The 8,567-nt window shown below is 42.9% G+C and overlaps 1 protein-coding gene across 5 annotated transcripts in view; it reads right to left on the bottom strand.

Moving 5' to 3' along the window:
* Positions 1 to 5,169, bottom strand: part of ZNF106 (zinc finger protein 106) — a 79,109-nt gene extending 73,940 nt beyond the window's left edge. For 2 of the 5 annotated variants that reach the window (XM_037734163.1, XM_017516286.2), the window contains exon 1: positions 4,946 to 5,169. The gene's annotated coding sequence lies outside the window, so the exon portion shown is untranslated. The remainder of the gene's footprint in view (positions 1 to 4,945) is intronic. The other 3 variants (XM_017516284.2, XM_017516281.2, XM_037734161.1) reach the window with 2 other exon arrangements.
* Positions 5,170 to 8,567: the final 3,398 nt, after the last annotated feature.

Genomic DNA, 8,567 nt, shown 5'->3' on the forward strand with positions numbered 1-8,567 from the left:
AAAAAAAAAAAAAAAAAAACTCATTTTTTAACTAGTAATTTTTTTTTTTAAACCTAGAAGACTTTAGGCCTACAAATCAAGACTGCTATGATTCGTTCCAGGAATGGTACTTTTTGAAACTCTAGAAATCAAGAGATACGATTTTGACATATTTTTTAACTTTCAGAATGGCTAGTTATAGACTATTACACTACATAGCTCTAGTCTGGTTTACTGATATTCCAAAATTATCTTATTAGACACTGATTATCTGTCTAAAAAGCTACAAAGAAGATACAAGTAATGTAACTACTACAGTAGTACTATTTTACATTTATATATTAGCTTATAAAGTAGGGTGAAAAAGCATGGACCTTGGAATTAAACAAAAATACTTCATAGGACTACTACCTTGAGTAACTCTTAACCTCTCCAAACTTCAAAATCACCCTTTATAAAAAGGGAATAGTTAACACAGATTCAGCTAAAAAAAAATTCTTGCAGTGAGCTTTGTTTTAAAAGTAATCACTTCTATTTTGAATAGAACTAATGCTAGTGGTTTCAAAAAGTAAAAGGTACAAAAGGGCTTACAGCTGGTTTCAAACAGAGACATTAATTTAACAATGGAGAACTCAAAGATTCTTCATCTGACCTCACTAATCAATCTCAGCACCAATAATAGTTGGAAAGCTAAAGTACACAACATGGAGTATGCTACTGTCCCTAAAGTGTTTCACCTGAATCATATCAAGTGGTCCACTCTAACTTCCAGTTTGTGGTAACAAGTGAAATTATATCACCAGAAACCAATCAGAGACAAATCTAGATAACTGACCAGGTCCTCTCACAAGTCATGTGGAGGGGGTATCGAGGGAAAGAGATGGAAAAAGGTAACTGTACTAGATTAAAAGAGACTTGGAGAGATATAAAAATCAAATTAAATCTGTGGCTGTTGATTAGAAACTGGATTTTAAAAGTTTTTTTAAAAAATGATCAATCTGGAGAAATTTTAGTAAGAATTGAGTATTAGACAAAATAGAGGAATTACTTATTGTTCACTGTAATTATATTAGGATTGTGTGGGAGAATGTTCTTATTAGAGACATTAAAATATTTAGGCATTAAATGTCAAGAATAGGCCAAATACAAAAATACAAAAAATACAAATACAATAGTACTAAAATGCAAAAAATTAGCCAGGTTTAGTGGTGCACACCTGTAGTCCCAGGAGACTGTTGCCCAGGCTGGAGTGCAGTGACATAATTTGGGCTCACTGCAACCTCTGCCTCCCGGGTTCAAGCAATTCTCCTGCCTCAGCCTCCTGAGTAGCTGGAATTACAGGTGTGTGCCACCATGCCTGGCTAATTTTTGTATTTTTAGTGGAGACGAGGTTTCACCATGTTGTTCTTTTTTTTTTTTTTTTTTAAGATGGGGTTTCACCATGATGGCCAGGCTAGTCTTGAACTCCTGACCTCAGGTTATCCACCCACCTCGGCCTCCCAAAGTGCTAGGATTACAGGCGTGAGCCACTGCACCCGGTCCATGTTGTTCTTGCTGGTCTCCAACTCCTGACCTCATGATGCACTAGCCTTGGCCTCCCAAAGTGCTGGGATTACAGGCTTGAGCCACTACGCCCAGCCAAAAAAACAAAACAATTTTTTTTTTCTTAATTAGCTGGGCATGGTGGAACACACCTATAGTCCCAGCTACTAAGAAGGCTGAGGCAGGAAGAGGATTGCTGGGGCCCAGGAGTGTGAGGTGCAGTGAGCCATGATCATGCCACTGCATTTCAGCCTAGGTGACTGAGCAAGACCCTGTCTCAAAAAAAAAAAAAAAAAGCTTTTAGGGAACATGATTACCAGTCCCTTCTGTTTCCTAGCCACCAACAATTCCAGCCACTCTTAGAGGTTTGTTTTCTGGAGATATTTTTCAATATTTTTGCGTTGAAATACATAAAATTTACCATCTTAAACATTTAAGTGTAGTTTAGTGGTATTGAATACATTCATAATGTACATCAGTACCATCCATCTCCATAACTATTTTCATCTTGCGTAACTGAAACTTTGTATCTGTTAAACAATAACTCCTCATTTCCCCCTTCCCCAACCCCTAGCAACCACTCTACTTTCTGCCTCTATGATTTTGACCGTACTCCACACAGGATATTCTATGCACATACAGTTGTCCCTCACTATCCATGGCGAACTGGTTCCAGGATCCCCCTCAATACCAAAACATGAGAATCCTAGAGACCCATATGTGAAACGGCATAGTATATGCATGTAACCTACACATACCTTCTGTATACTTTAAATCATCTCTACGTTACATACAAGACCTACTACAATGCCTACACGTAACTTCATTTCTGTGGATGCAATGTAGTACGTACTCAGCAGGTAGCTAATTCAAGTTTTCCTTTTCAGAGCTTCGTGAAAATTTTTTCCCCCAAATATTATCCATCCAAACTTGGTTGAATCCATGGATGCAGATCCCATGGATGGATATAGAGGACCAATTGTATATGCAATACATACATTTTTATAAAACTACAGTGGTTGTAAAATGCACACCTTCTTTTGCACCTTTTCTTTCTCACTATGTCGGAGGTCACTCAATATTAGCACATATAGAGCTGGCTCATTCTTTCTAGCACATGGATATATTTATCTAACCAATCCTTTACTGATGAACACCTGGGAACTTCTTGATAGTTTCTTTCAGATTAATACATGCATGCACACACACTGGACTGTAGGGCTTCCACTAGTGATTTCACATGCTAGAGGTCCAAGTAGAGTATTCACACCTAACTTGTCTGCCTCGGTCCTCTTATTCATTGGGTACACAAATTAATCCTGAACTCTCCAAGATTCTCCAATTACAAAACACAATGCATAGGCTTCTCACTAACCCATTCCTGGTCCCAGAGCCAAGTCATCTAGCATCTACCATTATTCCTTTCTACTCTTGTAGAGCAGCCTTCAAACTACATGTGTTCTAATCTAAATGTACAAGAATCACTATTCATAGTTTCACCTGAATCATATCACGTGATCTGCTCTAACTTCCGGTTTGTAGTAACAAGTTAAATGCTATCACCAGAAGCCAATCAAGGACAAATCTAGATAACTGACCAGGTCCTTTCAACAACTCACGTGGAGGGGGTATCGAGGGAAAGAGGGGGAAACGTAACTGTTCTAGATTAAAAGAGAATTCAAGAGATATAAAAATCAGATGAAATCTATGACTTTTTTAGTATCTTCCTTTTAATCAAAAACGATCCAGGCTGGGCGAGGTGGCTCAAGCCTGTAATTTCAGCACTTTCGGAAGCTGAGGTAGGCGCATCACCTGAGGTCAGGAGTTCGAGACCAGCCTGGCCAACATGATGAAACAGTGTCTCTACTAAAATACAAAAATTTGCCGGGCATGGTGGTGGGTGCCTGTAATCCCAGCTACTCAGGAGGCTGAGGCAGGAGAATCGCTTTAATCAGGGAGGCGAACGTTGCAGTGAGCAGGGTGTGCTCCACTGCACTCTGGCCTGGACGACAGAGCAAGACTCGTCTCCGGAAAAAGGAGTTAACGCTAGAAACTATAACTGTAATGCAGTTTGCTTGGGAAAAGACGTGCTTTGGAATTGTATTAAGTGAATTTCACCACTTACTCTAGCTAGTTTAGCTTGAGCAATTTCCAGCAGAATCCCTGCGATCTCATTTGAAATGCTGCAAAAACCTACTTTCCATTACAGTATCTCGTTAATATTTTTATGACACACCTAAATGTATTTTGCAAATGTGTAGTAGATACTAAATAAATTCTAGTTGCATCTGAATATTGTCGTCTCTTATTTCATTCAAGACCAAACTTGAGAACAGGGCTTAAAGAAAAAAAAAAAAAATTTTTTTTGTGACTGAGTCTCGCTCTCTCGCCCAGGATGGAGTGCAGTGGTGCGGTCTCGGCTCACTGCAACCTCCGCTTCCCGGGTTTCAACCGATTCTCTGCGTCAGCCTCCAGAGTACTGGGATTACAGGCGCCCACCACCACGCCCGGCTAATTTTTTGTATTTTTAGTACAGACAGGGTTTCACCGTCTTGGTCAGGCTGGTCTTGAACTCCTTGACCTCGTGATCCACCAGCCTAGGCCTCCCAAAGATCGCAGGCGTTAGTCACCGCGCCCGGCCCTTAAAGCAAATTTTAAGGTTTCCCATGGGATTTACAACAGTACTAAGCTCTTAGTAAGTACTCAGAAGTTATTTTTGGTTTGAATAGACTGGATGTAAACCATTACGGTGGATACAGCACTTGTTTGCTAAGCAAGAGAACTTCCCTTACCTAGAATGGCAGTCTCAAGTTGCTAAAAGCCATGAATATCTCAAACTTCTCAACAAATCTTACTCTCAAAGATGATTAAACAACTGAAAGGGGAGGAGGAGGGTGTAAGGCGTTTCCTTTCCATAACTATAAACGGAGATTCTGACTAAATATTAAATGAACACAGTAACCGCTCCATAATTAGTTGCTATTATTAAGATGCATCACACAAGTAGAGAAACGAAAGGAGGAAAAGGAACGAAGGTTGTCAGTCGCGGGAGGTTGAAATGTGTCCCGGGCCTGACACTATGGGCTTTAAGCACCAGGGTCTTTGGACTCCCTGCCCAACTGAGGACCGAAGGAGGTCAGCGGCTTCCCCTAAAGGTCAAGGCTTTGGAGCCACGTTTCCTTCTGGGGCTGGGAGCAGAGCTGGAACGCCCCCACGAAAATCCGTACCCCGAAGCCAGCAGCACCGCCTGCCTGTAATCCCGCGCCGGCTCTGGGAGAGTGGACCCCTGGGTTACCCCTGCGCCGCAGCCTGCCGGAGCAGAAAGCCGGCCGGGTCTTGCAGCCCTACAACCTCCCTAAGGGACAGACCAGCAGGACCCTTGCGCTCCAATACGCTCAACGCAGGCCGGCCCATCGATACTCACATTCACAGCCAACCCCTCTTACTCCATCAGGCCGCCGAAGGCCAGGCGAGGGAGCTCCCTGACGCCCCACACTCCCCCTTCAGATTTGGGTCCGGGAGCCTGCTCCGGACCCGCTCCCCGCCGGGCCCCGCCACAGCCGCCGCCAGCGCGCAGGCGCACAGCGAAGCCGTCACGCTCTTTTTTTTTTTTCCTTTGCCTGCCGCCGTTCTCAATAATCTAGCTTTATTTGAACACAAGAGAGCGAACAACGGACACGCAGGAAGAGGTTTTTCTCAAAAAGAATGGAGGAGGAACAAAGGCAGGCCAACTTGCGGGAGAGTCGGTCCGCAGCATCGGACGCTGTGAACAGCCTTCCTGGTCCCTTTTTCATTTTCCTTATTTCTCCTTGTTCTTTCCCGGCCTCCCTCTAGCACCTTCCTTGGTGTCCCGCCATTTCCTTTAGTCAGTGGCAACTGTTAAGGCTAAATTTTGAAATCACCCCTTCCTTGTAAAGTTTACTAAAATTTAATGGGAGGTGCAGGAGCTTTTAGGACAGACCTGCCCGAGTTTCAGATCTTGGACTAGCTACTAATAATTTACGACTTTGGGTAAATTAAAATTTTTCTTGGAACCGCAAGATCTTGAGTTAAAATTAGGATAATGTTGGGCCATGCACTGTGGCTCATGCCTGTAATCCCAACACTTTGGGAGGCCGAGGCGGGTGGGCCAGGAGATCGAGACCATCTTGGCCAACATGGTGAAACCCCTTCTTTACTCAAAAAAAAAAAAAAAAATAGCCGGATGTGGTAGCGGGCGCCGGTAGTCCCAGCTACTCAGGAGCCTGAGGCAGAAGAACGGCTTGAACCCGGGAGACAGAGGTTGCAGTGAGCCAAAATGACGCCACTACACTCCAGCCTGGCAACAGACAGCGACTGGGTCTCAAAAAAAACAAAGCAAACAAACAAAAAACCCTAAGATTAGGATAATGTTATCTCACAGGGTGTTGCTAAAATTAAATAACATAGTCAAGTGTTTATCTATGAATGCTGCCTATCACAGAGCAGACATTCCATTATAACTGGTTTTATTCTTTTGTTTTGTTTATATATATATATATATATATATATATTTTTTTTTTTTTTTAAATAAAGATGGGGTTTCACCATGATAGCCAGGCTTGTCTTGAACTCCTGACCTCATGTGATCCACCCATCGGCCTCCCAAAGTGCTAGGATTACAGGTGTGAGCCACGGCGCCTGGCAACTGGTTTTATTCTTACTCATGCCTAAGGTATTTATAATTTTTTTTAAGTAGAGATGGGTTTCACCATCTTGCCCAGGCTAGTCTCAAACACCTGGGCTCAAGTGATCCACCTGCCTCAGCCTTCCAAAGTGCTGGATTACAGGTGTCACCCACTGTGCCCAGCCTACATTTATTATTATTATTGTTATTTTTGAGATGAAGTCTCGCTCTGTCATCCAGGCTGGAGTGCAGTGGCACTATCTTGGTTCTCTGCAACCTCTGCCTTCGGGTTCAAGCAGTTCTCCTGCCTCAGCCTCTCAAGTAGCTGGAATTACAGACATGCACCATCATGTCCAGATAATTTTTGTATTTTTAGTGGAGACAGGGTTTCGCCATGTTGGCCAGGCTGGTCTCAAATTCTTGACCTCAAGTGATCTGCGGGCTCTGGCCTCCCAAAGTCCTGGGATTACAGGTGTGAGCCACCGTGCCCGGCCACCTATATTTATTATTAAACTTAGCCCATACCATTCTCTCAGAGCCATAATTTTGGTGACTGAGACTAGTCAGATAAAGGAAATGACATTAAGGTTGATCATTATGTGAAATGTTCCCCTTATATTATTGAGATTATAACATCTCTGTTTAACCAGACCTTCAATGTCTCAAATAAAAGTGAGCGGTTACATTAATCTCTATGTAAATCCAGATTTGCTTCTAGAGGTTTCGGAAACTTCCAGTTCTGTGTTTGTGACATCACAAGTCCTTGAAACACTCAAGGGCTGTGGTATGCTGCTCATTTTATTCTCCTTCAAAGGCATGCAATGGAAGAACTATTTTACCCTGTAAACTCTGGCCCATCGTTCAAGGAAAAGCCTTTAGAAGACCACAGTCAGATATTGGTGAGTGTTAAGGTAAGCTACTTGAGGGTTTGTCAACTTTGGGATTACTGACATTTTGGAACATATACTTTTTTGTTGTCAAGGGTATTGTGTGCATTATAAGATGTTTAGCAGCAGATCAGGAGCACTGTGTAATCCTAGAACTATGTAATCTAGCACATTGTAATCCTAGAACTTTGGGAGGTCAAGGCAGACAGATTGCTTGAATCCAGGAGTTTGAGACCAGCCTAGGTGACATGGTGAAACCTCGTCTCTACAAAAAATGTGAAAGTTAGCCGAGTGTGGTGGTGCACACCTGTAGTCCCAGCTACTTGGGAGGCTGAGGTGGGAGGATCTGAGCTGAAGAGGTAGAGGTTGCAGTGAGCCAACATCACACCACTGCCCTCCAGTCTGAGCAAGACCCTGTCTCTCTCTCTGTCTCTCTCTCTTTCTCTTTCTGTGTGTGTGTGTGTGTGTGTGTGTGTGTGTGTGTGTGTATGTGTGTGTATGTAGCAGCATCGCTGGACAAGATGGTAGTAGTATCCACCCCCCATTTCCCTGTTATCGCAGACATTGCTAAATATCCCGTGGAGGACAAAATTGTCCCTGGTTGAGAACCATGGAATTATATCAATGACCATCCCAACCCTAAATGAACTCAACTATGCATTTTCTCCACCTCTGCCCTTGAAAAGTGACTACTGCTTGAGAAAGCTACACAGGAGGGCAGAAAATGGTGAGTTCATTTTTGCCCATATTAAAAAGGCCCTCAATATTGCTTACCAGTCCTACAATGTTTTTCTGTCAATTTGTTGTATTAATTTCTACAATATTCCAAATCTTCTCAACTTTCATTTAAACTCCCGATACTATCTCATTTTCTGTCAGATGACCCTATCTCCAACTTCACAGAGAAAACAGGTCATCAAAAGAGAACTTTAACTTCCTTTTACTAAACATACAAACAGACACATTCTTCCTCTCATAATTGGGGAAGTATCATCTCTCTCTTTCTCCCTCCCTCCCTTCTTCCAAAACCACTCCTCTCACCAGTGCTTTGAACTGCCTCTAAACTGTTGCTATTCTTACCCTTTCAAGAACTTTGCCTACTGACTATCCCTTCTCTTCCTTTATTCAAACATTATTTCTCAGTTGAATCTTCCCTACAGTGCTCAAATTTCTCCTGTCTTAATTCTAACAAAAATCCAAAAAACACCCGGGCTTGGTGGCTCACGCCTTTAATCCCAGCACTTTGGGAGGCCAAGGCGGGCAGATCACGAGATCAAGAGATCAAGACCATCTTGGCCAACATGGTGAAACTCCATCTCTACTAAAAATACAAAAATTAGCTGGGCGTGGTACTGTATGCCTGTAGTCCCAACTACTCATGAGGCTGAGGCAGGACAAGTGCTTGAACCCGGGAGGCGGAGATTGCAGTGAGCAGAGATCGCGCCACTGCACTCCAGCCTGGCACCTAGCGACAAAGGAAGACTCTGTCTCAAAAAAAAAAAAAAAAAAAAAAA

This window comes from Cebus imitator, unplaced genomic scaffold (genome assembly GCF_001604975.1).
Source record: "Cebus imitator isolate Cc_AM_T3 unplaced genomic scaffold, Cebus_imitator-1.0 Scaffold579, whole genome shotgun sequence".
Lineage (NCBI taxonomy): Eukaryota > Metazoa > Chordata > Mammalia > Primates > Cebidae > Cebus > Cebus imitator.